We start from the raw sequence: 9,358 nt of genomic DNA on the forward strand, positions 1-9,358 counted from the left end.
AAAGTTGGAAAGGCGAGGGATGTGATGCCGTCTTGTGAGCTCATCTAGATAAGAACATCTAAGACCCGAGAATAGTTTCAAAGTAGGAAGGCGGGTCAAGTACATTATGAGTGGTGTGAAGGATAGATGAAATTGTTTATGAAATAATCTAAGATGAGGTCTGATAAAGACCTTTTGTGCCCTCTGTAATGCTTTTGCGCTACCGCTCACAGGATGAGTATGGGGTGCACAATAAACTAGCCGCCTTCGACGGCAACAATCAAATCAATGAGTTTTTTTTTTTTTTTTTTTTTTTTTTCTACCACAGACGTGGCCAGACATTCAATGAGTGGTGTATGACGGGGTTGATGAGGGCCGGATGAGACAGTACCGGGGACGCCAGTATGGCTCAAATCATTTATTAAAAGCTTCTGTGTTTATGAGAAACAGGTGACAGCTTAAACGATGCAGGACGACCAGGAGCTAGTGGTTAGACGTTATGGCAAGCTGAGGAATAATGAATTCGAACGTCTAAAAGGGAGGGAGGGAATTATGAGAAGAAAAGCGCCAAGCCATTACGACTATATAGCACTCGGAAGGGATCTGGATAAGGATTTAAGGCTGGGATTGGGGGGAAAGGAATGGTACCCAACCACTTGAACGGTCGGGGATTGAACGCCAGACCTGCATGAAGCGAGACCGTCGCTCTATCGTCCAGCTCAAGTGGTTGGGGCGAACGTCTAGGAAGAAAAACACATTCACTAATTAGATAAAGGCTGCTGTAAGCCCATGAAGAGTTATGGACGCCATCTCCATAGTGAACGTTAGATAAACACCCATTTTGTGTCCACCTTCGCCACTTCCTCTTCCGTTACCATCTTCGCCTACACCACGTCTCTCTCCTCCGCTACTGCCTCTTCCACTCCAACTATCATCTTCACCACTTTCTCCACCGTCTCCATCACTACAACCCCCCCCCCCCCATCACCTCTCCCTCATCGTCACTACTCTCCCAGATTGCGACCTGACCGCGTCGATACTGGAATCATTGGGCATCACTCCGTGGGATCAGATCCCGACGCCTCTCTCTCGCTAATGTTGACTAGTGTGCCCCTGAGCCCTCTTATGGTCGCTTCCGGATATATTTTGGAACCCCCTCCAAATGAATAGATGTTTATTTTTTGTTTCGCATATGTATAAATCAAATAAATAAAACTTTATCCATAAATGACTGGATATTTATAACTAGGGAAGGTTTACATGAAAAGTACAGTACATTAATTTTATAGGAGGAGGGGGAGTAAGTTTCTACTTATCATATTGTTATTGAAGTTATGTTTTAAACTTAGCCGTTTGACCACATATGGAGGAGAGTGTGCGTACGTACTCACCAAGGAGGCAAACCTGTCTTCACGTTCTTGTGCAGTTCCCGTTCTCGCACTTGCTTATAGTCAATATTGACTTATTTAATAAGTGCATATGTGACATACTAATTGATTGTGAATATTTTAGTTTACCTTGAAAAGCTTCATAGAAAATACAGACCTCACCTAACCTTCTTAGTATGTTAAGATAAGCATCTTATTGCTTCTTATTCACAATTATTACATAACCTATCAACGGTATAAGTTAGGTAATAATTGTAATTAAGAAGCAATAAGATGCTTATCTTAACATACTAAGAAGGTTAAGTGAGGTCGGTGTTTTCTATGAAGCTTTTCAAGGTAAACTAAAATATTCACAATCAATTAGTATGTCACATATGCACTTATTAAATAAGCCAATATTGACTATAAGCAAGTGCGAGAACGGGTTGCAGTTCCCTGTGTCGTGCGATTATACATTAAATGTGTCCAATAATATTACCATTCTGGTCATTATGACTGTAAGAACTCTTGTATATCTAAATAATTATAAGGTAATAATTATACGAGGTCGCTCGCTAAACTCGATAACGAGTTACGGAAGCAGTTATATTGTTTATACATTTGAATAGATCTTCAAAGGTTGCCGTTGACACCTTTATTTGATATCACTTTGACCCTCATCTCGCGTTAACCCATTTAACTTCTAAGACAAAAAAAAAAACTCCACTCCCTCAGGGCCTACCTTGAGGAGTTTCCTATCCTGTTTTCCTTGGATAGGAAAACCACTCTTGTGAGTTATTTTCTTTAAGCTGTGTTTTCCTTAGTTCGGGCTGACGAAGATGTTTACTTCAGACAGCATCTTGTGAGATGCAACATGAAAACTTTGTTAATTTTTGAATGGTGTTGCAAGTGAAGAAGGATGACGTCATGGGTGGGTCCGACCACTGAGTGTGGTCTAAGCCCATGTCCAGGCTCTAAGTCTACTAGGCTCTAAGCCTACCAGGCTCTAAGCCCACCAGGCTCTAAGCCTACCAGGCTCTAAGCCTACCAGGCTCTAAGCCCACCAGGCTCTAAGCCTACCAGGCTCTAAGCCTACCAGGCTCTAAGCCCACCAGGCTCTAAGCCTACCAGGCTCTAAGCCCACCAGGCTCTAAGCCTACCAGGCTCTAAGCCCACCAGGCTCTAAGCCTACCAGGCTCTAAGCCTACCAGGCTCTAAGCCCACCAGGCTCTAAGCCTACCAGGCTCTAAGCCCACCAGGCTCTAAGCCTACCAGGCTCTAAGCCTACCAGGCTCTAAGCCCACCAGGCTCTAAGCTCACCAGGCTCTAAGCCCACCAGGCTCTAAGCTCACCAGGCTCTAAGCTCACCAGGCTCTAAGCCTACAACTGAAATTAAGCTTTGTAAAACAAAATCCTTATCCTTTCAAGTTTCCCTCTTGAACACGACCAGCCAGTCGGCTAACAACCACATCCTCAATTATTTCTGGTCAGAGACGCTTGCCTTTTATCAAGGCAAATTTAACCTTCGACAAGCCACCGGCTTCCTGTCCTCATCGAGGCCACTAGTGTTAGTGGCTCTCGGGTAAATTGATCAGGTTTGCCAACGTTTCCTTTCACATGATGCCTCTGTTCTCCTACGTATGCAGAAATTATAGGCAACTGCTGTGGGTTGCATCCTGGAAAAGGGTATAATAGTTGACTATAATAGGACCTCAATTACACACTTCCTGTTTACATGTGATTTCAAGTGATTTTATAAATAACAGTAAAGTTGAAGAGCTGGTGTAACTCCGAGCAGTGATGGCCGAGTGGTTAAGGCGTCTGACTAGAAATCAGATGGGATCTTCCCGCGTAGGTTCGAATCCTACTCACTGCGGCATAGTGGTTCTATTTTTTGTTAACAATTACAATTGCAAGCTTCGTCCCTAAAATTAATTAAGATTCACATTCAAGTCACTTTAAGGATGCGTGTAGGACTGCTGTTCAAAATATGGGTTTGGGGATCTCAATGACTCACTGATTGGTTAGTATGGGGGTCCACTACCACTCAAAATATAAGTATTACCACTCAGAGGCTGGGAATGGGGTCCTCAATCACTCCCTGTGGATTGGTGATTAATTCTTGCAACAAAATAAATTACATTCCTGATCAACAAAATTCTTCCAGATGCAGATTCAAACCTTTATTGGAAAAGATTCAACAAATTTTCATTAATTACCGGGGGGAAAAAAGTATGTTTTAGAATAAATGATAAAAGGTTTAACTATAGTCTCTGCCAACGTAAATCGCCCTCAATTATATATTTAGCTGTTTGGGAGTTGATACATAGCTGTTTTAGAGTTGATAGACGGCTGTTTTAGAGTTGATAGACGGCTGTTTGGGAACTATAGTAACCCACTGTGCCTCGGGGTTCACCAGTCCGCCTGCCGGGAACAATAGATATTATTCTTCTTGTTTGAGAAGCTGTTCACTTGAGACAGTTAAGCAAGTCCCAGCTGTGTCTGGGTACAAGTGACAGGATGAACAACCCAGCGGGTTTTCTTCCAATTGGGGAGTGTTGTACATGCTGCTATGGCGGTGTGTCCACTCACAAGATGAGTGGCGCTGCCCAATAAACTCGCCCCTCGGGGCAAAATTTAAAATTTTAGCTGAAGACTTCAGGACGTAACTTTAGTTCAGGTTTACGATCAACCTTAATGAAGACTTAATGTTGTGTAGAGTTCCCACTTCACTTATAGAACGAAACTCTGTTTTCTTTTATTTTTTCCCCACTCGGTTAATACACATGATATTAATGTTGTTGTAATTAACACACAGATGTTGTGTCCATCATACACTCACTAAAAACTAAAGCTGGAAACATCAGTGAAATCCCATCCATTGTATACAAGAGCGCCTCTCATGCCCTTGCGCCACCTATAGCTCTGCTGTTCAACAAATCCCTAGAGTGTCATACCTTTCCTGATATCCTTAAAAAAGCAAGAGTAACGCCAGTTCATAAAGGAGGTAATCCGGCAGACATAAACAATTATAGATCAATATCAAACCTACCCATACTATCAAAAATATTTGAAAAAATTATCTACAAACAGCTCTACTCCTGCCTCATAAAATTCGACATACTCAACCCCTGTCAGTTTGGCTTCCGCGCTCAAAAGAGTACCAGCGATGCAATTATTGGTCTCCTTAATATAATTTACTCAGCCCTTGACAAAAATGAGTTTCCGATTGGACTCTTTATTGACCTGAGAAAGGCCTTTGATACTGTTAATCACAACTACCTCTTACTTAAACTCCATCATTATGGAATCCGAGGTCATGCCCTGGACTATATCCAATCCTATCTTAGTGATAGACACCAATGTGTAGCTATCAATGATATAATCTCTCCCACTCTACCAATAACCGTTGGAGTACCACAGGGCAGCATTTTGGGACCTCTCCTATTTCGTATATACATCAATGATCTACCGAATGTCACTAACATTCTGAAACCTATATTGTTTGCTGATGATACTACCCTCATCTACTCTAACCCCAACCCACATACAGTAAATAATGTTGTTAATAATGAACTAAAAAAAGTCCACTTATGGATGTCAACCAACAAACTAACACTTAACATAGAAAAGACCTACTACATCTTATTTGGAAGCAAATCAACAAATGCAATTCAGCTTCAGATAGACATTGTTAACATTAGTAGTAAAAATGATGGAAAGTTTCTTGGCCTATTCCTAGACAAGAGACTCAACTTCAGCACCCACATACAACACATAACTTAGAAAGTCTCTAAAACAGTTGGTATACTCTCCAAAGTCAGATATTATGTACCTAACTCAGATCTCATCTCACTATATTATGCACTAATCTATCCTTATCTTAATTATGGTATCTACGCATGGGGTTCAACCACTGCAAACCACCTCAGGTCCATCATCACCCAGCAAAAATCTGCTATCAGAATAATAACAAATTCTGCTTTCAGACAACACTCAGCCCCCTTGTTTAACTCCCTAAACATGCTAAACATAATCTCACCCCACACATTCTCTTATGTCAACTACATTTACAAAACCCTGTTCTTAAATGCAAATCCTGCTCTGAAACTCTCCCTGGACAGATGTAATAGGACTCATTATCACCACACCAGAAATAAATATCTCTTTGATATCCCCAGAATCAAACTTAATCTGTGCAAACACTCTATGCAAATAGAGGGACCTAGTCTATGGAAGTCACTCCTTAATGAATTGAAAAGCTGTCCAACTTTTGCGTCATTCAAAAACAAAACTAAAAAGTACCTAATTTCATCTTCATAGTTTTCTGCTTTGTTGCTTTAAAATTGCACTGTATCTAGTGCTAACTAATCTCCTAATCTTCATGTACCCAATCCAAACAACTTTACCATTGTGATCATTGCTGTCTTCTTATATGTGTCTTCAATTTGCTATATGGTGCCTATTAATCTTCGTTTAAATTACCAATCAAGCTGTCAATGCAATCAATCAGAGCTTTAATATACCAATGTGTTTTAATATACCTACTAATCTCTCTCATCTCATTTTTATCTTTCTTGCAATGTATCTGTTATCATTTTATTAATTCCGCTAGAATCTACGTACTTAAAATTATCTGTTAGATTAAGGACCTGCCCGAAACGCTGCGCGTACCAGTGGCTTTACAAGATTGTAAATTACCATTCTATGTATTCTCACAAACCCAATGTACCTTCTTGTATATAAATAAATAAATAAATAAATAAATAAATAAATGATCACATATATGCAACAAGTAAAAGGGTCTGTATAGCTAGTCCACTACAATTGTAAATTGCTTGAAGAACACATGTTGGGGGTTTTTGTTTGTAAATTCACTGCGTGTCCTTGAAGCCACCACCCACAGGATGTGTATGAGCTCCATAATAAATTAATTAAACCTGTAATCGAGCCGGTGTTTCATGTGTTGGGTTCACTCGGGGCTGTGAGAGTGAGTGCTTGCCATGTTTTGGCTACCCCCTCACCTCACACCCCTCGATCAATAGTCACTCAGGGGGCTCAGTATCCCATAATTCAACGTTGAATTGACGTTATTTTGGGATACTGTGCCCCACGGGGCATCATGCAGCCCCTTCATGCCCCGCCACAACCAGCATGCCCTCCTCTCCTCCCGTATACCAAGACTGCCGCCCCCACCCAATCCTATCACCACTTTTTTTGAGATATATACAAGAGTTGTTACATTCTTGTACAGCCACTAGTAGGCGTAGCGTTTCGGGCAGGTCCCTGGAATACGATCCCCGCCGCGAAGAATCGTTGTTACAACCAAGTACACATTTTACTGTTGAGTTAAACAGAGGCTACAGTTAAGGATTTGCGCCCGGTAAATCCTCCCCGGCCAGGATACGAACCCATGACAAAGCGCTCGCGGAACGCCAGGCGAGTGTCTTACCACTGCACCACGGAGACTAATGTTACCAGCCCTCCCCCCACCCCTTCCGAGCCTCTGATCCCTACTAGTCTATCTAACATCCCCCCAGCCACCGGTAGCCCATCTCTCCCCCCATTCCCGCGGGCCCTGCTTGCCCCACCAAGTCGCTATAGTCCTGGTCCTCCCCAGCCCCGGGTTTTGGCAGCGCTGGGACCTGCCCAGCGCTGGGACCTGCCCAGTCAACTAGTCACGGGCCCCTGCCAATTCCTACCAGCCCTCCTGCCAACCAGCACACTTCGCACTGTAGAAAGGGTTCTATAGAGACCAGTACCTCGTCCTGTCAACCCGTCCTTCCAATAGCGCGTCGCATTTTGACGTACATAGTTTACCTAAGGTCAAAAACATTAGCGGGCAGGAGGATGGTAAAGGCTCGCGAAATTAACATAATGTCCCGTTTTCCGTTCGTGGATCCCTCTTGCTTGGTTAGATTAGGACGCTTTAGTACGACAGTTTTTGTGACGTTGGAAAATCTCGGGGAGAACTGGCTGGTGGCCTGTTGGGCGTCCCACGGTACCATGAATACACACATGGGGAGTTCTCACACGCGATAAATCAATATCTGGGAGTCTTGTCTCATTCCTGGCTATTTTGGTGCCTCAGTTTTTGGTTATTCTGACACTGCATACTTGGTTATTGTGGCGCCTCACTCTTTAAGGTATCTCAGTGCTTCACTCCGGGTTATCTTTGAACCTCATTCTTGGTTATCTTGGCGTTTCAATACATACATTCTCTAGAACAGGGGCGAGGATTCGTCAAGCATTTACGAATCCACTTACGAAAATGTAAATTGGCCTTAATCGTGACGGCTTTATTTACATTTATTGAACAGTTCAACCAGCTTCGAAACGTCACAACACAAGGTTATTATGGTCATAAACAACCTCGTTGTTTATAAAAACAACCTCGGTTGTTTATGGTTATAAACGAACTTGTTGTTTATAACTATCTAGCACGGTGTTAGTGGTCGTGTTGTGTTGATCAGTTCTGTACTATAAACTGGATTTATTTTGCCTTGGGTTTCCAATTATCTGAAAACCAGTTATTGTAAATTGAATGTAACTTGATATACTGTTGTTTGGACACAGGTTGAACAGTATAATTATGTCCAGCTTTTGACGATCAAATTATAGACTATACAGTCTCCGAGGATTGACGTCCAACGCCAAACTCTTTCTATAATGATTATAATTTTAGATGATTATAGTAAATTAATATTAATGTAAGTATTAAAGGTAATTATATATTATTATAGGTCTAATCCTTGTCAGCTTAATTATGCTGACGAAATAATGATTGACATACAAAAATGACTGATGGTTCAGATTAGACTCGGTGGGAAGAGATATACCCATCTCGTTAGACTACTATATTACCCGATCCTATATGCTTATAAGGACTATATACACATTAACGAGTATGATCGGGTGAGGTGAATCGACGCTTGAATATGTGATTTTTAATTTTAGAATTTTGTTTAGTATACACATATATTCTGTGTACAAGTGTATATATATTCCTGAAGACAGTATATTGTTGATGAAACGTTGTATTAAAGTGGAAATTATAAGGTAAAGTGATTATCAGGAGGAAATGCGAAGATATATCAAGTATATAGTCCACGGAAAGGATATGAGGAGAAGGTTTTAGGCTACTGGAGGACGGAGGGAAGGAATAGCCTAATTGATCTTGTTTTTCTTCTCCGTTTAGATGGTAGAATGTATTTACGTAGCATGGAAAATATACATAATAAAATCATCAATTATAATAATGATGTTGAGTTTAATCCAATGTGTATTTAAAAAAAATTACTCTCCCCAAAAAGTATATATAATAAATATATATGTATATATGTTAGGAAACTAGACTGTAAAATAAAAAAAATATGCTTAAATATACACTACAACGAAGGGAGGTTATGCAAAGTTAAGTAAAAAATGAAAAGCCAACATTTGCTTGAAAAAATGCGAGACGTTAACGAGTCTGTTCATTGATTTCCTCATCCAATATCATGAGGAGTGAGGGAGGCAGTGAGGCAGTGAGGGAGGAAGGGGGAAGTAACTTGCAGGATTAGATCTAATCTTTCTGGGTAGAATAAATTGGGGGTTGATAGTTTTTCGGAGTAGTCATGGAAGGCTGTGGACACCACCGTATTGATCTGGCTGTGTGTGTGTGTGTGTGTGCATGTTGTGTGTGTGTGTGTGTGTGTGTATGTTGTGAGTGTGTGTGTGTGTGTGTATGTTGTGTGTGTATGTTGTGTGTGTGTGTGAGTGTGTGTGTGTGTGTGTATGTTGTGTGTGTGTGTGAGTGTGTGTGTGTGTTTTGAAGTTTGATCTCAAGACTCAAAATTTTGCAGCAATATGATTACGCAACGTAAAAATAACGTTGAGTGTGTGTGTGTGTGTGTGTGTGTGTGTGTGTGTGTGTGTGTGTGTGTGAGTGTGTGTGTGTGTGTGTGTGTGTATTGACTAGCAAAGGGACCTCCATGGTGGAGGTTCCTCTCTGAAGCTTATAGGTCACAGAC

At 41.3% G+C, this 9,358-nt stretch overlaps 1 protein-coding gene and 1 non-coding gene across 3 annotated transcripts in view; both read left to right on the forward strand.

The window, feature by feature from the left end:
• Window positions 1-9,358, forward strand: part of LOC123754599 (galactosylgalactosylxylosylprotein 3-beta-glucuronosyltransferase P) — a 117,293-nt gene that overhangs the window by 6,945 nt on the left and 100,990 nt on the right. The gene's annotated exons all lie outside the window — the stretch shown is intronic.
• Window positions 3,141-3,222, forward strand: TRNAS-AGA (transfer RNA serine (anticodon AGA)). The gene has a single exon. It is a non-coding gene; the product is annotated as a tRNA-Ser (tRNA).

This window comes from Procambarus clarkii, chromosome 18 (assembly GCF_040958095.1).
Source record: "Procambarus clarkii isolate CNS0578487 chromosome 18, FALCON_Pclarkii_2.0, whole genome shotgun sequence".
Taxonomy (NCBI): domain Eukaryota; kingdom Metazoa; phylum Arthropoda; class Malacostraca; order Decapoda; family Cambaridae; genus Procambarus; species Procambarus clarkii.